General features: G+C 42.1%; 1 long non-coding RNA gene across 1 annotated transcript; it reads right to left on the bottom strand.

Annotated features, from left to right (window-relative positions):
* Window positions 1-9,733: 9,733 nt before the first annotated feature.
* On the bottom strand, window positions 9,734-26,581 carry LOC140844832 (uncharacterized). Its single transcript, XR_012123329.1, has 3 exons — window positions 26,193-26,581; window positions 19,451-19,592; window positions 9,734-9,819 (listed from the first exon to the last, which is right to left on the bottom strand). It is a non-coding gene; the product is annotated as an uncharacterized lncRNA (long non-coding RNA).
* Window positions 26,582-27,211: the final 630 nt, after the last annotated feature.

The following is a 27,211-nucleotide window of genomic DNA, read 5'->3' as shown; positions in this document are numbered from 1 at the left end:
TCTTCAGTACATGTGACATTACTTAGTCTTGTTTTCTTTGTGATCAAGCAAAATTGGAATGCAGAAATATTTTTTTTAAAAAGAAACATTTTTTAGGCTCCTTCTCAGAGAAGCTAGGAGAGCAGCTGGGCTCAGGCCTCTGCCTTCAGAAAGAGCCTCAAATTTGTTTTTGAGAATTTTTTCTAACCTGCAACCACAAAGACACATTGACAGGTTCGAAGGAAAACACATCAGACAGATTTCAACCTGGGTCCCCATATAGGATCACAAGGCTTGCAGCACACTATTAAGAAGTGTTATTTATACATCATTTAAATATCTTTGGACTAACACAATCATCTTGTTCAAGGCTTTATATTTGTTAATTTTATTAATTGAAAATATGACCCAAGTTTTGTAACTGTTTAGATATGTGTTCACTTTTTAATACTCAGAACCTCTAAAAACAGAAGTAGCCTGAAGTCACTGCCTTGATAGGTAGGGATTACACCCTTTCTAAGTCACTCCTCTGTTAATGTTTGATCAACAGAGAGAAACTACCCCCTTTTCCTATTAAGCATATTTATTTTACTTTCATATCTCATTCAAGAGAAGCCATAAGCAGGAATATATTGGTTAAGAGCCAGTTTTTAATTGTGTCCAATGGAAGAATTCCTTGGGAGTTGTATAGGGCTGTATCACTGATTAACATCAAGAGGAATTCAGATTTTATACTATTTGTTCTAAACTAGAACATTTTACTTATTATTCATAATACATGTTGAAAGTAGACTCCAAAATGGCTCATTTGGAGCCTTTTTGTGTTTGCCCGCTAATGCACATTAATGCCGGTACACATTCTGCATTACATATCCATAAAATGCATTTGCATAATATTGAAATTATAATCCCAAATGTGTAGTAAAAACCTTTATGAAAAATTGTTACTGCTCAGCTACTATACAGTGACTAATTTTTAATCTTTAGCATCTCTGCTGCGAGTAAAGATGGGGTATTCTTTAAATAAAAATCTCAGAAGTAGGAGCCTGAAAATTAACTCTCTCTTCTTTTCTAAACAGGGTATTTTAGGTGGAGGAATATAATACCTGAAGTGTTCAACCGTTGCCTTCATGGTGATTCTGGCCTTTGTGAACTGTCTTGACTTTTCAGATTAGGTTGAGAAGTGTCTCTAATTTACCTGCCTTTTATCAGCTGTGGGAGGAGGGTCTCTTCCTAGTCAGTGAAGAAGCCTTCTAGAAAAGAATGAAGTATCTGAGGTGGCAAATATTTCAGCAGAGAACACCACTGGCAAATATTATAACAAAGAACCCTCATAATAATTCAGTGAGGGGCTATATATCCCTTATGATGAAACAGACTAGAGAGGTTAAACACTTGCTGGGGTCTCTCATCTCACAGAGGTAGACCCATATCGGTTAACTCCCATAGTCCAATGGCTGCACCCAACAATAATTTAATTATGGATGTTTGAGTCTTCAAATGGTTCTACAACTATGTTCTCAAACAATTTTCAGAGAATTCTAGATGAGACTTTTCCAAATCAATATCACTGAGTTACATTTCTACCAGGCTTTATTAACACTGATCTTACTAAAGGGAACCCCAAAGGTTGGGCCAAATGCTCACCTTGTGCCCAGTGGGGCCCAGAGAGTGGCCCTGCATTTCCTCTATGGAACTGGTCCTCTCTTGGCCGTTGGCTCCTCTGACCTTTTCCCATGGTCCTTGGCAGAAGCTTTCCTCCTGGGCAACCTCAAGGAGTTCTACTCAATTCACATTTGCACAGTGACCACATTGTGAAGCAAGGACGTGTTCTCTGCTGCCCTTACAGCAGCTCTCCCTCCTTCATCCTCATTCTCTTTTCTGAAATTTAAAACTGCAGGAAGAAGAGAAAGCCAAAGTCCCACAGCCCTGTCTCTGCTGGGTGGCCACCTTCTACTAGTGGCTTCCTGACAAGGGCAAGGGAGAACCAGAATTAAAACAGAATAAACCCCTTACTGTAGTTGGGGCATTCGGGTCTGGAGAAAAGGTCTCTTACTTTCCTAGTCATTTATTTTAGTTTAGTTTATTTAATTCCAATAGATAGTACATAGAAATTCAAAATACTAATAGTTTAAAGTTATTCTTTATACTGTGGAAAGTAAGTAAGTCTCTCTTTTATTTCTTAAAACAAACAGTAGCATATTATACATATTCTGCACCTCATGTTTTTCATTCATTAGGCTCTTAGAGATCCTTTTTAGAGGGACATCTAGAGCTGCCTCTTTTAACACATATATGCTTTAACTTATTTACTCAGTCTTCTTTTGATGGATATTTGTTTCCAGTCATTTGCTATTACAAACACTGATGGACTAAATCACTAATTCATAGACCATTTTGAAACATGTGACTAGATCTGTAAGATAAAGTCCCAGAAATGTAATTGCAGGAACACATGGTATGTGTGCTTTTAATTTTGGTAGATTTTGAAAATTTCCACTATAGAGATTGCACCCATTTGCACACTCCCCTCTCCTGCAACCCACCACCAACAATGCATGAGGGTGCCTTAGCTTGTTAACCTTTTTGATCAGGAGTTTCTGGTAAGCAATCTGAGAGGTGATGGATTCAGAGGAGGGCTGGACAGAGGCCTGGCTTGGAACGTGGCAGCTGGACTGATAGCCTTTCCCAGGTAAATCAGAGAATGAGAAAGACTGGAAATCTCTTGATGAGCCCATTCTACTCATTTCAAACTACTCTGAAATAAAGTCAAACATATGGGTCTCCCGTCTGTTGCTAAAAATTTCCAGGAGGTAAATTCCACAGCCTTCTTGAGTAAACTATTTGTACTTCTCACAACTCTGTGAAAGTCAGGACATTTTTCCTTATGTCTAATATAAATCTTCCCCGCATACATCCACTTGTGAAAAAGATGTGCTAACATTTCCCCAAAGCAGTGCAAGTTTGGCCAGCTAGACAACATCATGCTATCATTTCATGTCTAAAGTATGTATCTTCCTTTTTCTTTTCATAGCATACGTCCCCTAAATCATTTTAGAAACCTTTGATGCATACACAAGGGATAGCATGAGTGTTTTTTTAATCCCCTATTTAACTTAGCTGTGGTGTTTATGGAGACTCTGTGTGAGATACGTGTGTGTGTACTTTAAAATTTTGCTTTGCTCTCTTGTTTTCTTCCTCTCCTATATACTAATCATAAAATTATGATGTTGCTTAACATATAGCTTTCTTAACACTTCTGATATCACTTCTGAACAAGACAATGTTGCTGTGACTAAAAGGCACATAGGTTATTTCTGAGTGCATCACTCTTCTGTGTAGATACAATAACTATTTTAGAAACATTTGGCATCCAAAAAATCCCAGCATTGTGCAAATTAAAACATCTGCTTATACTTTGACACCCTCATTCTTCAAAGGTTAGCTGGATTTGTGGTTCCTTTGTTCAACAAGACTGCTTTTGGAGCCCGAAGATGCACATTTAATTATTGGGAAGATATGTTCGACAGAGCTGTGGGGGCAGGGCAGGGGCAATTACCCTTCATATTCAGACCAGCATTAACATTTTTATAGAATGAGATTGCCTGAGAGTCAAAGAAGGGGGAAACTCCAGGAAAATAAATATGAATCTATTTGGTCACTGGTCTTCTTTTACTGATTTACAAGACACCAACCACCAACTCCTTGCTCTGCTGCCAGGAACTCATCAGTTTGCTCTCCAACTGGCCTTTCTGATTTCTGCTGAGGTTAAAGACAGCAAAGTAAACTCTGCTTCCAACAATAAATAACAGAGGGAGTTATTCTTTCCATTCAAACAGACTTTAGATCACAGCAGACAACTGCAACCAGGTGCATTCAGCTACATTTGTCATTGCCACCAATGCAAAACATGTAAAGCATCTGCAGCACACGGGTCTCTATCCAGCCTTTTTTCACCTTAAATACTCTTCCATCCCCATCTGTAGGTGAGCCCTTGTCATCTAACACCGTAAGGAAGGGCGGCGGTGCCTGGAGCAATAACGGCAGCTCCTGATTGGTTTGTTTATTTACACAGGTCATCGGTCCCAGGTAGCAGATTGTACACGGGGCGTCTTTCCATATCTGAGGCCAAAGACTGGTAATCTCGCTGGGCAATGCCTAGGAATACATGTGAGGGGGCAGCGGTGGCCAGGAAGCCAGCTCATCACCAGCCTACCCCTCCGCCACTCCCGGCCCCCTCTTGCCTTTTCCCAACGGATCTGCGTTGGGCTGGGAAGGAAGGGAGAGGAGGTGGGGGGGTGGGGTGCGGGGATGCAACACGAGCCCAAGAGGGATTCTGGTGAGGCAGGAACCAGCAGGTGAACAATGACTCCTTTGGAAACCTGCAGCAGGGTGTGTGTTATTCGCGTGTCAGGGACCCTTTGTTAGAGTGGCTCTCCCAGCTGTGTGGGCACAGTGGAGGGGAGGCTGGTCTGAGGCAGTAGATGAATTCCCACAGAGAGCAGAGTTACTTCCTCTCTAATTTGTGCCCAAGTTGAGGGAAGGCGCCCTCTCCGGGGACCTACTGCAGAAAAGCTGCATGGTTCTGAGATTTATTTTCCTTCTGCCAAGTATATTATTTCTAAATTTGCCTTTTCAAGATCTTGCAAATTCCCTTGAAAAATGAAGTAACAATTTAATGAAAACAACAGCGAAACAAAAGCCGCATTGATGAGGGACAGAGGTAAGGTTGGGTTTGAAATGAGTGGCAAACCTCCTAATGAGGTGTGCAGCTCTCTATATTAAGCAATTTCTCTGTGGTACTTTTCCAGATGTGATGGAATACATTTATTTTTGTGCTCATCTGAAATGAAATAATACAAATGAGATACTAAAAAAATATCATTACGTGCAGAAGTAGGCGAAGAATTTAGAATCCCAATTCTGCAAGTTAACAGCTGTGTGTGAAGCAATTGAAAACGGCTCCGAGTCGGCAGGTTGCCCGGGAACCTCTGTCAAGCACGTATGGACCAGTGATGGTCCACGTGTGAATCCTGAATGTTGATAGTTCAAGTCTACTTTATTTTAGGCAAAAATAAATAGCTCGTAGTAAGAAGTCTGCTCTACCGAAAGTGTGCAGTACGGCTGAATACAGCCAGTGCGGTAGTGCAATAAAATGGGATGAGTTTTAAACTACCAGATGGTACCCTGTACAGTGCCTGAAATAAAATGGAGAATTAGGGTGCCCTAAGGTGTGCACAGGAAAGACAATTACATGAAATAAATGGTCCTCAGGCCTACAGGATGCTCAAGTATGCTACACAGGAGACAAATAGTACATCTGGTGAACAGATTTTATCACACACTGGAAAGCCATAAAGCACGCCATTGAATATTGGATCTCCATCTCACAGTGACATTTTACCTGTGTTGGTATTCAGTGCTGTTTATTTTAAAAGGTGCTGTAATCTCAATGATGTGTTTTAAAAGCCTCCTTAACATTGTTTTCTACTTTGTACCATTTTTGCGGGGACAGATTGATGCAACACAATGAGATTTTGTGGACAAACAGTCGCTCTGGTCACAGGAGATCACATTTTTATTTCATTTATCTCATTGCTGATGTGATTTTAGTAAAAGGATTATACTTGTCAGCACTCCCTGTTTGGGAAAATGCCAACATATTTTTAATGCTAGTTCCCACATCTCCATTTCATTGTCTGTAACCTCACTACACTTTCCCTTCCCCCACCCCACCCTGTTTCTTAATGTTCAAAGAAAAAGCAATTTTAGGTGGTCAGAGTTTGGGAGGAGACTTGGTGGTATGGAGCCCTTTCCTATTTCTTCCTCCACAAATGCAAATTTGCTTTCTGTTTGAAAATTGTGTGTTCCTTTTCTATTGTAAAAAAGACTGAGGAACACGTAACATTCATTATTGTTTTAAGAGTTGCTATAATAAAATCCTCTCAGTACTTAAAGCTAGTTTTAGTGTCCCTCCTAGGATTCATTCTAGCTTTGATAATTGGGTAATTGCATCCCCTCCCCCACCAATAAATATTTTCACCCAATTAAGTTTAAAACTCTAATAAATTTTAAGGAATTATAGTCTAAAAATTCATATCCTAGAACCCATATTAAGTATGAATATTTATCTTAAACCATGGAGCAGAGCAGCCTGCTTATATGCTTCTACAGCTTCTGCACAGCATCCTAGCTCCCGAGAGCTGCCACTGGCAGCATGGCTTCCCTGAGTGCCTGGTGTGAGTTCCAGGACCTGGGGAAAACTGGTGCCCCTCACGGCCTGTGTGGATTTCAGACGAGCCATCTTCCATTTCCATGTGCCAGTCCTTCTTTGTTTGCAGACAATATCATTCAACCATTCACTCATTCATTCATTTATTCATTTGTTCATTTATTCATTTGCTTATTCTTTCATTCTTTTGTTCTAAGTTCTAACCGCAGTGTTAGGAGCGACTCCAGGCTTGGAGTGGAGGCTGAGGCTGGAGGAGCCCCCAGGACTGCCCGCGTGGCTGTTTACACAGAGCTCACCGTCCACTCTCTCCCATTTGCTCCACAAACCAATGTGTCCTGCTCAGCTTTCCAGGGCTTTATCACAAGTCAAGCCCTCTGTTGCACAAGAGCATATACTCAGTGCTAAAGGGCAGCCAAGTGACACAGTGCACTGACGACACTGTTCAGACTTCAGATGTGTGATAAATGCACAGGAGTTCCTAGTCCAGGAATTCACATTGCAGGCTCCAGCCCACTAGAGACACACAAAACTCCTGTTCTCTTCTTAACAAAACAGGAATCCAATCACAGCCCCCAAAGCCAGGAGTTTTTGGTAACAGTAAAGCCTGGGGCCTTAGAGCCAGCAGCAAGGATGAAAGGGCAAAGAAGGGGAGAAGGGAAAGGGCAGGAGAGACTTAGTGCGGCTGCAGCCAGAGGGGGCTGCGGGACACCGACCACGAGGGGCAGAGAGAGCCAGAGGAGAAACGCAGGAGGCCCAGCTGGCGGTGAGGCAGGGACGGACCCTGGACTCGGGGGACACGTGAACCCTGGGACACGGCTGGGCATCCACCTCGTCTTCCCACCACTGCCACTTTCCTCAGACCTGCTGCCTCCTTTCGTCTACTCCTCCTAAGCCAGCCGGGTTCTGTCATGCCACCCCAAAAGCCCAGTGTATCTCCTGCTCCACTTCCGTCAAGGCTTAGCCATCTCTGTCCCATTCCTGCTGAAGTGCACGGTGGCACTGGGTGCCCAGGCAGCTGTACTTCAGATCAAAAGCAGTAAAAGAACAATGACTTCCTAACACAAAGGCAGTGCTGCTGAATCTCCAGGGTACCTGGTTTTAGGTGCTAAATTCTATTAAGGAAGACTCTGCCGGTGATAATACAAACTTGGTGGAAAAGTTGTAAGATATTTAGAAAAACTTTAGTTTCTAAAGCTATATATAAATTTCACAAATTTCTGAGGACATCAATAGGGAAGTTGTTTTTAAAAATTCAGGATTCTGATGCCTTAAAAAATCAGAATCTAGTAACCTTTGCTCTTCAAATACCTTTTCAGGCAAGCAATCTTCTAGGTGGAAGATTGGTAGTAGAAATTGAGGTTTACAAAGGAAACACCCTTAATTATGAATTTCAGCAGCTGAGCTGGAGCTAAAACCAGCCTGATATTTGGCTTGTTACAGATATCCTATGCAGCACTGACCAAGATGAGGGTGATAATACTTCATGTTTTACTCACTCTCAAAGATTTCATTTGGGGAAATAAAAGCAATGCATTTATGAAAACAGTCTATTTAAGGAAAGGACAGGAAAAAAAGTCAGAGAACAATTTGCAGGGGATCTCTTTTATGTCTGGATTCCACTTTTACCGTATTCAGATTTTTAATCAGCTTCATGTAAGCAGTAGTTAACTTGCAGGCAAGGATAAGGAGATGATGTGGATGGTTATACGTTTCCGGGAAGCTAGGAGGGAAAAGTGAGCAGAGGTAGGACTTGTCATAAAGTACGTATGTTTGTTTCAGGGCTGTTTCTCCAAGGGCAGATTGAGCTACTTGCTCCCGCCCATTAGCGTGTCACCTGCCTGAGCGCGGGGTTAGTTGAAGGGATCAGACCTTGATTAGCCAAGGTTGCAGGAAAACTCCCCTACCTCACCCCCCAGCAGATGGCAGTAGCCTGAGCAGGTGTGGAGAAAGGTTGTTTCCGTGGCCTCCATCGCTAGAAGCTCTGTCAGGGAGGCTGTCTGGGACTCAGTGGACTAGATGCAAGACGTCGGCATCTCTGTCCTGCACTGCTGCCCCAGCCCTCGGTGAGCGCACCCGGCCTCACAGCACGAGGCTGTGCCCTGTGTCACATACACCCGAGGGCAGCCGTCTGATGCCTGCTGCAGCCATTCTCTAGCCGTGTAACCTGGGCCAAGTCATTTCACCTCTTCAAACCTCAGTTCTCCACTGTATAAAGTGGCACGAAATTAGTACTACTTTCCTCATAAAACTATAATGAGGAATAGGTGAGATAATCCAGATAAAGTGCAAATGGCCTGGCTCATAGTAAGAGCTCAATACTTCTTAGCTATTCTTAAAAATAATTCTGTATATAAAGATAAATAAATTAGAGGTGTGGAGAGAAGAAAAGGGAAATGATGCTTTTTTGGGGGCAATGTAGGACAGCATCTGAAAACAAATACAAGAAAAAAAATCTTAGAGGATGGCACAGTAGGGGTGGGGAACACGAGGGTGGCGAGGAATAGAATTAGATTGGACCCACTCTTCACCTGATGTTGCAGAGCTCTCCTTCATTAAGGAGCCTCATCCAAAGAGTGGGAGAGGAGATCAGAACCCACTCTGGAAGCTGGCTTGGAGACAATAAGCAATAAGAACTGCAGGCAATTTACCCGGTAGTTGTTGGATGTGGCAAGAGCTGGGTCACAGCTACCATGGTAGGTGCGGATATAAAGACAGAGGAAGTGGGGAGATGGGTCCTGAGAGTAAATGTTGGCTATTAGGAAGGAAACCAAAGTGAGCACAACTTCAGGCTGTCAGCACAGGGATGTTGCCAATGCTGTGTTGCAGGTCGTAGAGACGAGGGGATCTGCAGGGCTCAGCACAAGCATGACAGTGGTACAAATGGAAGGCTTTATACTTGTAAGAAATCGGTGACACTGAGGAGCAGGAGGAATCTCTTCAGAAGGGCTGGAATGAATATAAATGGCAACAGATGCTAGCATTCAGGGTTTTTTTTAAGGTGACAGAATAGAATGCATTTTAATTTGCAGGGAAAATAAGAAACACAAAAATGAAAATGAAAACATGAGACTTGCATTGACCCAGAGACGATTCCAAAATGCTCTAAAGAAAGAAAGAATTGAAAAGAGAGCTGATGTGCCAGAATGCACCAACAGTAATGTTAGACAAAGCAGAAATGAAATCAGACTGAAGAAGCATTTTGATGCCAATCCCATTAACAACCAAATCTTACATTTATAAGGCTTTGAGATCAGCTAACTTTTCAATGCTGGATAGAAGAATGATAAGAAATGGAATTTCTTTATGTATAAAAGAGAGAAACTAGCAATGCATGAGAACAATCTCCATAAATAAAACACACATGCATATTTTCATAATTTCATGTTGAAAAAGACTTCTCTTTTCTCACCACCCTTTCTCACCTTACTGTCTTGAGTTCTGTCCTTTTGACTCCATTAACTCTCCTCTTTCAAAGATCAATTGCCAAATCCATGTACCTGAGTCCATATACTCATTTATTCAGTGCATGTTTACCCAGCATCAGCTACATATAGGGCCCTGTGCCAGACATTGGGTGACTTGATCGCTGCCTTCATGGAGTTGACCATCTGGGGAAAAGGCAGATGCACACAGATAAGCAATATAAAATAAGACAGAAGATAAATAGAATGAGTTCTGTAAAAACAATACTGTGAGGATATGGCATAGGAATCAGGAGCTATGAATTTTCATTGGGTGGACTGAAGGGACTTCATGGAGTTTAGGGTCTCAACAATAAGATCAGGAAGAATACTCTCAGCAGAGACCAGGAGTGAACTGAGATGTTTCCAGGAAATGACAGGAAGTGGGGAGGCCAGGAGAGTGGAAGAAGCATCTTCCAAATGTGGGAGGCTGAGTGTGCCATATGGTCAGCTTTACATATTACAAAGACGTTGTTCCCAACAATGTGGGCAGACAGACAGACAAATGGTCCCAGGGAGAGATGATGACGGCCAGAGCTGAGGCTGTGGCAAAAGGAATGGAAAGGAGGGCATCGGGTTTGAGAGACACTGTGGAGATAGAATCAATAAGACCGAATGACCTGCTGGGTGTGGGAGGTGAGGGAGAGGTTGAAACCCAGGATTCTTGTCACAGTTCTCATCCTCTTTAACCTTTCTTTCCCACATGACACGGCCTACTACTCCTAGCTTCTTGAGGCTTTCTTCTGTTTCTTTTAATGAGGCAGCACTACCCTGCATCTCCTTCAGGTCATGAGCAAAAATTTAATAAATGACCTTCAGTAAGAAATTCAGCTTTTCATTCTAACACTCATTTTTCTAAAAAAATTGATTTATGAGACTCAGGTCAAGTTTGAGTTAAGTGATAGGTCCAGACAATGAGACTTATCTGCGAAACTGAGTTCCATCCTCCAGGGAGAAGAAAAGGGGGAAGAGACTGGATTGCAGGTGTGTACAGATGTGAGCCTAGAGAACTGAAATACTCCTAAGGCTGTCTTGGCTGGAGAACTTAATGTGTCATACCAGCAGGCAAAAATAGTTTAAAGTTCATTTCCAAGATAGTGAGTTTTAAATAGAGATATGATTTGGAATGGTTGACATATAAATCTTCTTCCCAAGCTTCAACATGAAACATGAGTTTGATCCAACAGACAGCAATGAGTCTTTAACAGCTGTAATGACCCATCACGTCAGTGGGAATTTATGGATTTACAGAGTCTTCAGATATCTGGATCTTGTACAAGCATGATAAAAGCCCTCTGAATTTTTTGCACAAATAAATGAATGCTTAGTTAGCTGTGTTTCTTAAATTAAATGACTCAGCCATTGTTCACTTGTTGTTAAATACCCAGGGGTCCTAGTCCACATTTTGGAATAATGTGAGGTAGAATTTATGTTGGAAGAACAAAGTAGTTTGAGAGCTGTAGGAAATCACTAACTTCTATTTTTGTTTTGTACACTGCTAAGTTAATAAGAAATATGCTGCTGAATAGAAGGTTTTATGACAGGCATTTCTCAGGTTATATCTCTAATAATAAACAGGAGTGATAGGAGCAAAATAGCCTTGTATTTAAAAAACTGATTTGGGACATAGTTCAATAATCTGAGGAACTAAACATTTGGTAGTTTCCTTTTAGTTAAAAGGACTTACAGGCTAATGATTTTCTACATGAATATCTTGCCTGTACAACCATTGACCCAAGTAGTTCAAGGATGTGATTGCCTTCTCATAAGCCCTCTTTGTAAGAAGAAAAATTAGTAGTTATTCTCTGTATCTTCATGAAATGCATGTGTAATGATAAGGTGTTAAAGTACTCCCTTCCATTCAATGTTTGAAGCACAGTATTTCACAAATAAATTGTTGTAAATACAGCTTTTTGACAAGCAGCTTGTCCTAGAACAGTCAGCTCTGCCAGAGGACATGCAGGCTCCCCGCCCCTTCTGTGTGCCAGAGGTCAAGGTGCTTTGGCTCAACTCAACACCAGAGGGATGAGGTTTTCTGATTTGCAGGTAAATCTTGGCCCAAAGGGATCATTTCTTTAAACAAACAAACAAAAAGAAATGCTTTCCCAGTCTACACTTTTTGTGAGATCCATATTGAGAAAGGGTTGGATATAATGTTTCTTTCCTGGTTCTGAGTCTTGACTTGGGAACATGTCATGTAATTGTGGCCCCGTCCAGAGCAGAGGCAGAGGGCCTGAAGAGGGCAGCCACACCATTGCCGCTGCTGTCGGCTTCCGTGCCGCCTCCCAGATCCTCAAGGGGGACGCAGACTTCTCCAGTGCGTGATATGGGGACTAGGAGATTTAAAAAAGGATGAGAGGAACAGAAGGGGCTTTACCTTCCACCTCTGACAAAGTGACTGGCTGTCAAGTCAAGCCCTCCTATATTTGAAGAGGAAGTCCTTGCTTTCCCTGTCAAGTAAAAACTCACTTTTTCTAAAGAACCTGAAGATGAGCAGCCTCAACTTCTATTTATACATGATTTAAGTGACTATTTAGAGAACAACAAAGTTCCGTATGTAATGGAGGGTCTCTTAGGAACCATATAGAATGCCCACCAGATAGCACGAGCAAGCATCCAGAGAGAAGTGGAAGGCTGGACATTAGAGGCTCTGGGGCCTTGGAGATGATGATTCGGTTCAAAAGGAAAAGGGAATCAATCGAAAAAGTTGAGACCCAAGTCTCTTTGGGAAGTTGCAGAATCAACTTTAGGGATTGAACAACTTTCAGGCATATAAATCCATAAACATTTTCTTGATGGTAAACACATTTGATCTCCAGGAAAGAGGGGAAGCTCATGTATTTCCTTCCTCAAGCTTTCTCCAATCCAGATCATGGGGTGCACTCTTAGAGGGTGTGGGGAAAAGTCCTCCCTGAGTTTCCCAGCCTCTTCGTAGCACTGCCTCTAGTGTGGGACCACCAACTACACCTGGATTCAGGGCTCAAGGGATGGGCAATGGCGTGCCTAGGTCTCAGGGTTCCCCTTTTGGTTCTGACCACTAGGCTTACTTGGATAAGCAATGGCACCGGCAGAGACCACTGAGCAGAGAAGGAGCATGTAAACAGAGATATGTTTTAGGAAGATCATTCTGGCAACAGTGTGGAGGAATGAATTACAGCAGGAAAACGATGATTGCAGGGAACATAGTTGTAATTTTTCATATACTTCAAGTGAGAATTTGGAGGACAGTGGTAATTACACCAGCCCACTCATGACTGCAGTTAGTGGTACTGAGAGCAACCGTGGGCCCCACAAACCTCCACAGGACCCCAGACCATGTCACACCTGCCTCAGTGGCCTCTGTATCTATGCCTAATTTCTCCCAGGAGATCCTCCACATTTTCCTCAGACATGAGTCTACATGTCATAAGCATGTCTGCTTCTATAGGTTTTAATGTACATTCCTTACTATGAGACACTTGTGGTGAATTTATGGTTTTTGCACAGGGCCATTTCCTCATCCTACTCAATAACTAAACCCAGCAAGATTTTCTCTACTTCTATCACCGTTAACTTCTGATCACAAGCAAGGTGGTGCTGGGACAGGCCCATAGTAACAGCGCAGCAAACAGCTTCTTTCTTTCATGGTGAAAAGGGGACACTACAGCAAAGATCAGTGTGGACTCACATGTTAATAATAATAATAAAATCATTAGTACAGTTTTTGTACTTTGTCCTGAGTGCTTACTGTATATTAGACTCTGGGCTGTGCTTTTTATGTTTTTTGTCATTTGATTTTCACAACAACCCTATGAAGTGGATACTGTTAGTATTCTTATTAAGCAAGGAGAAAACCAAGGCTTAAATAGAGTTTAGGAAACCTTAAATATAACTTAAGCATATACAGTATTATATGTTACTTATATATCAATAATACTGTGAAACATGCAGTATACTACACACACACACACACACACAAAGAAACCTTAAAGTTCCACAGGCAGTCAGTGGCAGAACAGGGGTTCAAATCCTTGTCTGTCTTGGTCCTGAGCTCAAGCTCAGTGACCTTGTGCCATGAAGAATATTGGTACCTCCTCTTTTTCTGCACAGATGCTAAATCTATTTCTCTTACAACCCCATGAGGTAAAGTCAAACTAAACCAAACTGCAGGCATTTCTTCCAGTCTAATTTCATACAGAAAGAGTCTGGACCAAATTACAAGAGACTCTCTTAGATTTAATCCAGCACCTGGGATCTGGATCTTGGCAGAAAGGGATTTATCGAAGGACCCAGACCAGAGGAGACCCACTACAGCATGGGACCGACCCAGGTCCTGTGAGGAAGGGTCAGAGGGAGGAGTGTCCCTCCTTCCAGGGCTGGTGACTAGACTTGTCCTAGTCTTCCTGGCCCAGATAAGTTTTGTCCCTATTTAATAAAACTTGTGAGGTAGCAAACAGTCTTGGCTCAGGAGGTTTTATACCTGGACAACAATGATGTCATATAAACTCCAAGACCACTGGGTGGTCATACCTGCTAAGGGAACTGGTCAATCAGCCAGGGCTCCAAGATTAAGGCTTTCCTTGCCACAGGGAATTGTCAGCAAAAAAACCCTACTCATTCCCAAATGGAGAAGCTATTTCTGGTCATCAGTTAAGAGTGCATAACAAAGAACCTCTAAAAAGTCTGATGGCATAGAGAAAGTAAACAAAAGATTAATATCCAACATTTATATGCAAGCAATATATCATTAATGATCATTATAGAGAGCTTGCTCAGTTCAAATGAGGTTCCAGAAGACTGGAAGCATTTCACTGTAGCACCAGTATTTATAATAGCCACCCTGGGGAACAGCAGGCCCATCAGCTTGACAGAGCTAATATGCAAGGTAATGGGAATAAGTAGAGGTGAAATGGAGCCACACGGACACTGAATTGTCTTGGGAGCCAAACTCTGTGCAAATAATTAGAGACTGCCTGTTATTTAGCAGAATGGAGAGGACATTCCTCAGACACCTTAGGTCACATTTTAACTTCCCATTTGAAACTGGCACATCATGTTGCCCTGCTGCTTAAAATCACAGCAAAGAACACTCATTGCAATTGACAGAGGACAGATTCTGTTGAGAATTGAGGATTACGTTCACTTGAGACAAACCTTAATAGGGTGAATGTGCCAGAAGCAGTAGGAGCTTGGAGAAGAAGAGGGTGGTCTGGCTTGTCGTCCCAGTCCCAAGAGAGTAGCTTAACCTACCCTTTTATTACAAAATGTGGAGAACACTGCTGAACCTCCTGTCTTACAGTTTGGGTAAAATAGAACAGAAGAGCCTATTTGAAAGTGCTTTGTAGCATGTAAGACAGGAGAGGGAAAGCAAATGGCTCAGCGAGCCAAGTGGCAGGCCTGGAGGCCAGAAGGGCACAGTGGAGATTTATAAACTGGCCCTTTGGCTCTAGCCCAGCGTTTCCTTGAAGCAATGCAGGCCCCCATTGCAGATACTCTCATTTTAAAGCAAAATTCAAAATAGCTTTTTTTTTTTAATGTGTGAGAAATTTCTCAATTTTAAAATACAGCAAAACAAGTGTCTAAAACTCTTTACATGCAGACTGCACCTTGTTTATGGGCTATTAGTCTACAACCACTCCCAAATGGATCATATGGTATAAAAGCAATTAGAAATGTTATTAGTTGGTAATAATAATTGTTAACACCTATACAATACTTACTACATACCAGATACTCTTATAAAAGCTCTAGAAAGTAGTCCTGAGAAGACAAGATGAGCCATTATTTCATAATCTTAATTTTACCCAATGTAGAAACTGGGTGAGGTTATCACTGACTAAAGCTAACTGAATTTTATGAAAGTCTTATGTTTTTTCAATTCAGCAGAAAGTGTGATGTAGAAGCCCCCTGCTGTCAACTTTTCTTAACAAAACCCTTTGTTAAGACCATTCCAAGCAAGTATTTTTCTCAGAGCATGGTTAATTGTAGATATTGTCTGTAAAAAAGAACGGAGAATTTGTCCACACTTCCTACATTTAAATTTAAGTTTAAGTAAATTTGTCCTACATGTATTTTCTTTAGCTAACCCCGACCCATGGAGTTAAAGAACTGAATAAGGTTGACAATTCACTTTTATTTAACTGGACAAAGCAGGGAGTGGCCAGGGAAGGCAAGTTCTTAGCTTGACTTAGAGATCAGAACTAAATGTGAAGTGGAAAAGCTAAGCTGTACAATGTCAGTCCTGGGCCAACTTCAAACACAAAGACACTGAGTACCGAGGTGGCACAAATACAAAGTCACTGAGTACCGAGGTGGCACAATAATGTTTCATCTCCTTATTACTGTGAATTAAAGTCTCCACCAGAAGTCTTTTGTCCTGATAAATACTATCTAGAGGGGCTCTTCAAAGTTTAAGAAAGGTATTTCTAGGAAGATCTATTAAGAGAGAGGAGAGGACCTCTATTGGAGAGAAGGCCTCTCAGTCTATGAGTAGTCAAATGACCAGGTGACTATCTGAATGATGGATGAAATATGGCTTGTTTGTCCCTGTCTCCTTCTCCCTTAGTCGACCTTTGTCAATATTTTTGCTTATTAACATGACTGCCAGAGAGTACATGAAGAGAATTGAAAAGCCATGTTACTTTTGGGACAATTAGCAGAAAATGATCATTTGTTGTGATTATTAGAAAAGGACTGATGATGGAAGAAATTTCCAATAATCTAAGATCCCTTTGAATGTGGGAAATATTGTTTCCCAGTCTGAGTTTGTGTTCCTACCCCTCCCAGCACTCCCATTTCCCATACTGATGTTTGCCCAGCCCAGCCTTTTCCAGCATTCTCTTGAAGTGCAGAGACGAAGGCCTCCCAGGCGATAGAAGGCAGTTAAAAATATCAGAAGGCTGGCAAAGGAAGAGCATAGTGAAGGGAAGTGAGAAATGGAATCTTACCAAGGGTCAGTGTGTGGTGCTTCAATGATTCCGGTGCACGCCAGTGATGTACTTGGGCAGCAGAGAAAACAAAGTGGGCAGCCAGACCCAGAGGAGCCTCAGTTCACCTCCCCCCAGTCCCACGTGAAGCATGGGGTCTGTGTCCCTTCTCTTCCCGTCACAGGCCAAGTGTTTCCCTAAGGAACCAGGGAATTAGAACAGGATGTGTGTAACCCCCAAGGGAATCTGAAACAAAAGCAAAACAAGAAAAGAAACTTCCCTTCACGTGCCCTTCACCTAAAGGGCATTCATTCTGAGAAGCAGAGAGAGTTCTCTTTAAATGGCGTTTCCGTGGCCTGTGAGAGGGAACTGTTCAGTGAATTCTCAGAAGCAATGACAAAAGAAGAGTCTTGGGATTATGACAGCTTGTAGGTATCTGTGATATTAATCATGAAAAAGGATATGGGTACCATTAGAAAATTCCCAAGAATAGGTTGTACTGGGACAGAGAGGCAAATGGTATTGATTTCCTGAAAAGGAGCCACATGCCTCTCCTCTGCATCCCTCAAAATGTACTGTAGGTCTTCAACCCTTTATAACACATTCAACTGTGCGAGTATTCACAGAGCTTTGGTATGTGCCTAGCACTGTGCTAGATGTTTCTCTGAGTGGCAAGAGAAGGTTGTTGTTTTTTAAATTAAGCAAAGGCATCATGTTGGGAATGGAGCTAGTGGGATCAGTAGTGATTTGCATGATGCTCAATCTTCAAGGGGGATTTATGTTCTGGTCCTCAACTTGAGACAGGAGAATCATCTTCTGTGCACATTCCAGAAGTGGGTATCTCAGAGAGTGAGGGTGTTGAAGGCATCCCAGGTCTCACAGAAGTGACAGGGCTTTCAGACAACTTGAAACCCATTGCAGGCACAAACCTGATGCTCTGTGGAGAACTAGACCCAAGCGAACTTGGAACTGTTTTGCAAGTACCAAGTTTCATGCAACTTCCAGTGGATCTGGAATGAGGAATAGAGGTGGACCAAGAGCAAAATGAGCTGAGTCGGGAAAGGGGAAAATAGATTCAGAATGAAAAAGCAGAGTTCTTTGATGGGCTGAGGAACTGACACATGGAAAATGTAATGCATTATTGACAAACACGTATGCTGGCTGCAAAAATAATTAACACAAGCAGAAAAGAAATAGGAATGAAATGGAGCAGAAAGACTTTGAAAGATCGTGAAGTGGCCGCTGAAATTGCCAAGCTAATGTCAGAGAGATGATTAAAATTTTCCAATAGAACAGGTGAATAGGTAGTTAGGAGAGTGTGATGCAAACCAAGAGAGAGTGGATCATTATATGAATCTGCACTGAGGTGCTAATCAGCATTTTATGTACAACTTTGCAGTGCACAGTTTAGCAGATGGAAGAAGCTCTTAAAAGCTGATAGCTAAACCGAGTCGGACTGCCTTTCTATTCCATAATAACCATCCTGGAATGGATACTTGCTCCAAGTGAGCACTGCAGGACCAGTTCTCAGAATAGAATTCCAGACATATCGATATGCTCACAACATGAAGATATCTGCAAGAATCTCCAGCCAAGGGAGAGAAAGAGGAAGAAACAGGAGGTTTCTGTCTGCCTCAACAGAGGCTCCTGGATGAGCAGGCTCTAAACAGATAAGCTAGAGGTTCAGTCATCAGAATCCAAAGTCTCAAAGTAAAGATGGAATGGCAACAAGGAGAAATGCTTCTGCAGGCCAAACTGTATGCATGCACGCAGTCACGCACACACACATTCTTGCAGAAACTGTATTGCTGCAATAACAAAAAACAATTAGATGGTGGATTGTGGGTATGTTAAAAGTGAATAATTCTTCATGATCAGAATGACTTTTTCGCTCATTCAACAGAAAAAGACTCTTACTTTTTATTTGTTGGCAAAGCCAAATTAGAAAAAATATATATCTTTACGACCATAGGAGACAAATGAGTGATACCAAATATCACTAAAAATGCTATTAATCTACAGTGATATAAAATTACCATCTCAGCACAAAGAAAGCCTATATAATCTGAATTTCTCTAGCATCATAAAAACGAATGAGAAGCGAAATTGAGAGTAAGTATGCTTTTGAGATGCTGTTAAGAGTTACATGCATTGTTAACAAATGTGGCTAGACAGGCTGGTGATTTACCTTGAGAAACAAATTTACAGAGACAGAAAATTTCCAAATGGGACTAACTCATTGCTCTTCTCCTAGGTTGATGACACCATTGAGGCTGTTATTCTCTTTTCTTAGATATTTAAGTGTGGCCGATTAGCCATTGGTTTTATGGGTTATTTCCCTCTGTTTTCATCTGCTGGTTTTCTGCACATTACAGAAATCAAAAGTACCTTTGGGTGGGGTGAGGGTGCAGCAAAGGAGAGAATACACGTCAGGGGTTTCTTCTTCCTGTACAGAAGAGGACAAGTGACCCCACTGGGTGACCCATGAGGAACATCAAGCACTGCTGCCCCCCGTTGCTTGGGGATCCTCCCCTGATCTGAGCAAGACCAGTCCTCTGTGAGTCTCCCATCAGCTCTTGCCCCGCCTGGGGGAACATCAGACCAGTTCCTGGGTGGGAGAGCTGGGAGAGGATGCTGGCCAGGTCGGTATCTGCCAGGAACTAGAGGGCAGCAGCACTGGGCTATGGACCAGGTAGGAGGACCTAATGAGGACATGGAGGGAAGACTAGCTAAGGTAAAAAGATAGAGAACTGGGAATAGGAAGGAAGAGTGTTTCTACTCCTTCCATGCATAAAGAAGAGAAAAGGAGACTCACCCCACCACCACCAACACCGCTGTGGGAAATTTAGAAAGGGACACATGACAGTTCTCACCTGGGCTCACGGGTGGTGTGGGAACAGCGTATAAAGGCAGCAAAGCTTTACCAGGATGCTACCAGGAACCTCGGTTTGCTGAGAGCCAGAGGGAAGTGCAAGGAGTGATAATGACGGCTTTTCCCTTTTTGTCGGCCACCTCCTGCAAAGGTTTTAACATCTATATTGTAATATTATATACAGGACATCCTGTGAAAAGAGGAGGGGCTCTTATTTAGAATTCCATTTTACTGATGGGAAAATAGGATCACAGAGCACTACAGCCTCCTGCCCAGGGGCACATAATTAGAACAAGGTTAATCTAGAAATAAAAATCATTCCAGTCCATTTTCTTCTTTCCATGAAATTGAACCAGGTTCTGATTCCTAACATCCCCATCAGCAGAGACACCAGCCAGGAGAACACAGGGATGCTAGGCATGGCCTTTTGTGTCCCAGCAGAAGTTCCAGGGACAGATCCTAGATTGTGGCTTTTGAAGCTTAACTCAGGGGACAATTTTTAAGAAAAAGATGATTGCAAAATCAGGCATGAACACGAAAATTAGTTTGAATGAGTAAAAAAACTGCATCAAATCAGAAATTTTATAAAACTGACAATATCACAAATTTCAAAAAAAATTCCATAAAAATAGCTATATTTTTATTAATTATCTGATACAGTTCTATAATGCTGTGTTTTATATATTTTTGGCCTTCATACTCTTCAATCACCTCTTTCTATGATAACAGTTTGTAATATTTTCTAGAATGAGGATAGACAAGTAATTCAGTTGCTGATGATTCCAACATGCAACTTTCACTTCACCCTCAAACAGGCAATGCCAAATTTATAAGTTCTTCATCTGCTTCCTGCTTGAGAGGTGTTACTTACCAGAAACCACAACATTTGGAGACGGTAGACCTCTGATCCTTCTGGGGAGCCCACCACCCCATACCCAGTCCCAGGTCCTCCCCTGCCCGTCCCTTACCAGGCCTGATCTGGGGAAAGGGGTCAAGATGCCCCAGGGGGCCAAGAAGCCCAGGTCAAAGTGGTAATAAGCAATGCCTGGTTCAGACACTTCTCATTGAAAGCAAAGATGGGTCAGGATGCTAAAGGTGACCACAAAAAGAAGCTGTCATTAGGGGCCACGTGGATGGAAAGGTTGTGCCCAGCCAGCAGCCCAGGCCTGCCGCAGCAAGGACAGTGATGACCTCAGGCTGAGGCAACTCTCTTTGGCTCTGAGCTCCGACAACTGCTTTCTCCTGTGGACAGCATCTGAGCTTTGGAAAACACCTTGAATTTTCATCTTCTCCAGCCACACTGTGACTCTGTCTCTAGCTGGCTCTGGCCACATTATGAAAGAGAAGGCTCCTCTTCAGGACATCACTTCTCCCTGGAGCATTTCCTGTTCTTGGAATGAAAGTGCCATGGAAAATCACAGGTAGGGTATTTATGGTAATAAGTCTTGAAGTTCAAAGGAGACTACAAATATCTAAATATTAAAGGAGACTATCCATCATAAGCTGCCAAATTTTGATCCATCTTGTTAGAAGACTGAATTATCTTCCTATTCTCTCTATAGCTAATATCACAAAATTGTTATATGAGAGTCAATCAAAGAGTATGCAGCCAGGAAAGTGTAGAAAAAAAGTAGTGGTGTGGCCCCCTCACCAGCCCTGGAGCCAGAGGAGATGCCCCATCACTGATGTGCCGGACCCTGTGGGGACTTGCTCTTGGCTTCTGGGTAGAGCTCATGAAAAAATGTTTCCCTTTTGTATAAATGCCTGGAAACTGCTTAAGGTGCCCCATACCTTAGGTGAATGAGTTTAGATCAGAAATATTTAAAACAAAATTCCTCAAGATTTTAAGGAAACTACCTGCCACTGTGGGATTCCATGAATAGAGCAGGAAAGATGTGATGTTGGAGAATTTCTCTTCAGTTAAGCCGAGAAATAGACATATCCATTACATGTCTGTCTAAAGTCAACACCAGTTCTGAGCTTAGGAGGTTTTGATCATCTACAAGCTGTATGACCCATAACAAATTTCATAACCTTTTTATTAGTCCTAGTTTCTTCACCAGTCAGAATGGGGATGATGCTATAGTTATACTTAGCTCAAAGGACGTGAAAGCACCTATCACAGTGCCCTACATATGGTGCTTAATAAATGTTATTTCTTTCCTATGGCTTTACAATACAGGCTCATGAATTTTTACAGGCAGTTTTCTATGGTGTCTTTCATCTTTACCAAATGCTCCATGTATGCAGCTTGAGTTCCTGCTGGAACCCAAGAGACCCCATTGTTTTTAAGGCCTCACTAATTCCTTTGCTTTATCTTCTTCACCCAAAGACCAGACCCTGAACTCTTGCTTTCACCATATAGTGCCTGTTTTGTGTGATGTTGACACTAATTCTTAGAACAAATGAACTGAGAATGTTAGATCATTTTGTCATATGGCTTTTGTTGTTCAGTCTTCCTAGAAAGACTGGTTACACATCTCAGAGGGCAGTATGAAGCATCATGATATGTACCTACAACTTTTTCTCCTACTCAGACTTCTAGGCTGCACATATTAGAAATGCCTCTTAGAAGTGCCTGTAAGCAGAAGTCGTGCAGTTACATATTCAGTGGTCTGCGCTAGAGGGGCCCATGTCTGAGCAAGATAGCACATGATCAGTAACTCTGAAGCCTTTCTTCTGAAATGGATGCTTCAGTACTTCTAAGTTTTCTGAAATCCAGTGATGTACTTTTTTGAACCTCTTCCTAAAGTGTGTTGATTGTAGGGTCTACAGTAGAGCTTTTATCTGCTCTTCGCTGCTAAATGTACCTGTTTTGTTTTTTTGTTTTTTGTTTTAATTCTCTATCTGCTTTAACAGGGACAGGGGGCTGGGGAGAAGGCAGGTAAGTTAGGATTCTTGCTCAAAACAAGCTGATTAAAAAGTAATCATTGGAAAGTGCTTCTCAGATCCTTGGCCTCACCCTCAATCTTGAGAAAGTTGTTTTCAAAGGTGAAAAGAGTTGACTAGAAATCAATGGGCAGGCCTATTGTGATATAAAAGTGATCGACATGGGCACAGTCCATATCAGCAGTGCCTTCTGAGTGCAACGGGAAAGGGCACTAAGTCATGGCTTCCTTCAAATTGATCTGTGTTCCCAAACTCAGAGGAACAAAGAAAATGCTTTCAGGGATTTTTAACTTGAGCAAACAGGCTATGGCATTAGCACAGCACCTTGAATTCGATAGGATCAAGGCACTAGCTCAATTTCCCTGGATAATAAATGTTTTGGTCATAAAGCCATATCTAATTCCATTATCTGTGTAAGACATACAAGTAACTCTGGTTTGTAGCAAGACCATTTTGTATTAAGGTTATTCAAAAATCTCTTGTCAATCACTAAGATGTATCCTCATAATAAATAAATAAATCCTTCTCTTGGCAATAGAATAAATGAACTGTTAAAAATAATTTGCAATTGGACCTTAGAAATAATTTAATCTAATCCAGTCATTTTACATGGGAGAAGTGAGGCCCAAGTTGCCCACATAATTTGGTCAAAAAAAGTAAATAGCAAACCAGCATTAATGTCCAGGCATTCTGATGTCTACCTGCAATCAGGACATGAAAGGAAAATAATTGTACACCACATTGGAAGGGAACTTAAGGACATCTACACGCTAGGTGAAAACATTTATTATATTTTCTTTATATTTCATTACTATGATAATAAAAATGCAGAGCATTAGAGATGTGTAGTAAATATTGAATTTGTATAAAGACTCAAAATATAAGCTTTTCCAAAAATTTTAATGAGAAAGTTGAGCTTACTTCCATGCACATAACTGTTTTATGCAAAGTTTTATGTTTGAAATGGCTACAAGCAAGTCCTGATCAAGTCTTTTTAATGATCTCTTCAAATTCTTGATAGTCACCATTGATGAGAAACTTTGTTTGCACAATTAGGTGATAAAAAATTTAATGCCATTTTTTACAGCCATTCAAAAATTTACAACAGTTGAAATTATCTTTAAGGAATCTAAGAGCTCTTCTTTTTTATTTTCTTTGACTGATATAAATGTTAAAATTTCTTTTGATAATGGAAATGGATTTTAAATCCAGCCAAATTTTTTATTCCAAGTGTTTCAAACAAAAGATGCTTGGACAAGAATGTGCACCCAGTGCTTGAGCCATTGCCCTGTCACTTGCATGGACTCCATTAAAAGGAGTCCTGTGCAAACAGGCATAAGTAGCCAGTTGATCTGAAGAGCTACAGGGCTGCCTTCTGAGCTCTGTCTTGCAGGAGTCCCATCTGGGCTCCCCACCTCCCTCTCTCCTTCTTTCAACCCCTGCTTGGACTGCACAGCCAGTTCCTCGGGCCCCTGGAACAAGGAGTCTTTAGTGCCTCTGCAGCCCTTTGCCCACAGTGGGCAGCACTGTGCTCTGAGGCAGCCTGCTAAGATAGATAACTGAAGAGCAGCTTCTTGACAGTGTTCTGCATTGCAGACAAACTCATAGTATTGACCATCCATGGGGAGTGTGAGGCATGTCCACAGAGCTCCTCAGGCTGTTCTTGACAAGTCCTGGACTGACAACCAGCTCAGGACCTCAGTTACTCCAAGCCCCAGGGGCTAAGAGCTCAATAGTTCACAACACACCTGTAACCTCTTTAGCATTTAGTACAGTCACCAGGAATCCCAGACAGACAAAAATGACTGTCCTAGGTTACAGGCCAGGACCAGAGCAAGATTGCCCACCATTTAGTCTGCATTCTCTCATCTTTCCATGGTGCTTCTCCATTAATAATCTGGCCAACATACCATTCTCAAGGATGAAGATCATGTGTTCTCAGTTTTACTAATGCACCAGCAAATGTGGTAGTTTTACTTCTTGTGTCTAATAAATGGTGGTTCCAGAAATTCATGTAATTAGTATCCAACTAAAACTTTATTTTGCAAATAAGTTAATAATACTAAACCCTATTATACCCACAGTGAGAGCACAGAGGTACTATTGCTCTCTTACTACAAATGGTAAAAAGGAGTGAGACTAGCACTACAGACCACTCTAAAAGCAAACATCACTATTAAAAAGTAAAATCAAGCAAGTTCTTTTATCAGTTTTTCACCCAAACTCCACTCATTAGCTGACTTTGCATATGCTTCATGAATTTCAATTCCCCTGGGCCGAGCAGTTTATGTTATAAAGAGAGCTGCAGCCTATACTAAAAATGCCCTTCTTCTATCTTTCTTTTAAAAGAGAAAAATGTGTTTTTCAGTGCCTGGTAAGAAGTGCTGAATGGACAGCCCTGGTGGCCTGTTTATACTGTGAGCAACTGTGGCACAAGTCAGCACCGAAGTTCTGATTTCTGCCTGAAACAATGTTGTGCTGCAGAGATTCCCTCTGGGGGTCACGGGGTGATGTTTCCTTGCCTTGATGTACATGCCCAAGAGCAGCTTTAGTGCCTCCAGTGCTGCCAAGGAGAGTGGATAGTGAGGTGGAGGGATGGGTACGATGCCATCATACCTTGTCCTAACCTATTAATAGCCCACATTAGAGTCTTGCCTATGAACAAAGCCACTTGTTAAGTACTATCTGCTAAGTTTATGAACTAAGGACTAGGTACTAAGTCTATGTACTAAGCTCAGGATAGAATAATAATAAATACTTGAACATTTCCTATATGCCAGGCATGAAGTCAAATGTGTTACATGCTTTATCTAATTAAGCCTTACCATGATCCAATTGAAGACCCCTAGTTACCATATTTAATGCAAGTACCTTTTTTCTTCATCTCAGCTTCTTGTTTGCTTTCTCATAATACTCATACTTTTTTATTTCATTGTTCATTTTCTTTTTTTTTCATTTTCATTTTCAATTTCTTTATTCATTTTTGGACTTTTTTCTCTTTTTTGGCTGCCTCCCTCACTAGAATGTTATGCTCCATGAGGCTAGAGGTTTTGCATCTTTTGTTTCCCTGCCTTGCAGAGTACCTGGACACACAGTATCATTTCAGTAAGTGTTAGATGAATGAATGAATGAATGAATGAGCAAATGCATAAAATCAAGATGAAGATATTAAGTGCTTTGCCCAAGGTCACAGAGCTAATGAGTGACAGAGCTGGGATTGAGTGTCCACGCACTTCAGTACATCTGTAGTCTCCTAAATATTGATAATGCTGTTGGGAATTTGAGATGTAGACACAGAAAGCTATCCAGAGGATTTGGAGGTTCTGCCTCTGAGAGAAAAACTATTTTCTCAGGGGAAGTCTGGAAGATACACTTCCTATTTGAGAACTTGGTAGATTCTTAGTTGAGTGTTTCTTGGGATTTCTGTTAGATATACTGATCACTAACCACACTACCCTTCTTACTCATCTTTTTATTTTTCTTTGTGTTATTATTATCCTAAAGTGATGCAGTGGAATTTCCACAGAGGCAGTATCTTAGTGACACTTTTCTTCAGTACAACTGGGTCGTCTGTCTGTGCAAATACACAATTGAAGAGAGAACCTCCACTACCCCAGCATCACCAAGATAATTTTGTGGATATTGACAATGGGAACTGGGCCAACTAGACCTTTCAACCACATGTATAACATAGCTGGAATGTCTCTGAGGCCACATGTGCATTTAAACGAGATCCCATTAATATTATTAACTCAAAGTTCTTTTTCTTAGCCCTACCCTGTTCTTATCTCCCTGCTAAGTTCTCCCAGTATAGTCCTTGGAGCCCCAGGGAGTGTTTCTCCTAGCTCACCCACCTGTCAGGAAGGTTCCCCAAGCAGCGCCACACCTTCCCCTCCTGCTCTGGATCCTCGACGCATGACATCATGACGTGGCTGGAAGGAACCTCACGGCGCCAACAGTGGACGGGGCCCGTGATGTGAGCGCGGCATCTGTGACACGGGCAACACCTCCCTGACCCACCGGTCTGCAGGGGGCCAGGGCTGTCCGGCTTCTCGGACGAGGGGGCCAGATGGCCCTCACCCTGCTTCTATGCTGCACTTCCGTGTGCACAAGGGGGCCGCTCTGGGGTCCAGATGGCCAAATCTTTCATGAAAGCAGCTCCTTCAGTTTCTCTCCATCAGGTAATAGTCCAGACTAGGAAATCAGTTGCAGACAAGAGCCAGACCATGTCTTCCATTCTCCATGTCCATGTACCCCCCTCTCCAAGTAATGTAAAACAAAGCAAAACACATAAGGAAGCTGCCACCACCACCAGCCCCACCCACACACTCCAAAACCCAGCGCTTTCATGGATATCAGCTCACAAAAGTTGTACCCAGACTAGCCACTGGGGCATATATATATACATATATATATATCTAGGAGACCCAGAATAGTGTCCCCTGTTCCATAGGCAGCCACATTCTGATCCTTGATCTGTATTCGACAAGAGCATCATGCTATCATGCACCACAGGTGTGCTCTGTATGGTAGCCCCCATCATTCACACAGGATAGCTCTATACCAGCCTGCTAGGGACTCCACCGTTCTGCTCCCACTGTGCCCTGTAAACACTGTACAATGCACATTCCTTGCCTTAAGCCTCTACTTGCTTTGTCAGCAGTTCTGCTAGTGTCAGTTAGCTACAGTCACAATCATGTTATACAACAAGCCACCCCCAATATCAGTGAAAAGAACAATCATTTATCCTCACTCACACATTTGCATTTGGCTGGTCCAGCCTTGGTTCAGCCGGCCTTGATTTCAAGTACAGATTGGGTCCAGATCTGTTCTGCATGTTTTTGTTTTTTTCACCCTCTTTAGACCACCAGGC

The sequence above is a fragment of the Manis javanica genome, chromosome 12 (assembly GCF_040802235.1).
Source record: "Manis javanica isolate MJ-LG chromosome 12, MJ_LKY, whole genome shotgun sequence".
Taxonomy (NCBI): Eukaryota; Metazoa; Chordata; class Mammalia; order Pholidota; family Manidae; genus Manis; species Manis javanica.
Note: the sequence above shows the minus strand (reverse complement) of the source record. Positions and strands in the feature narration are given on the sequence as shown.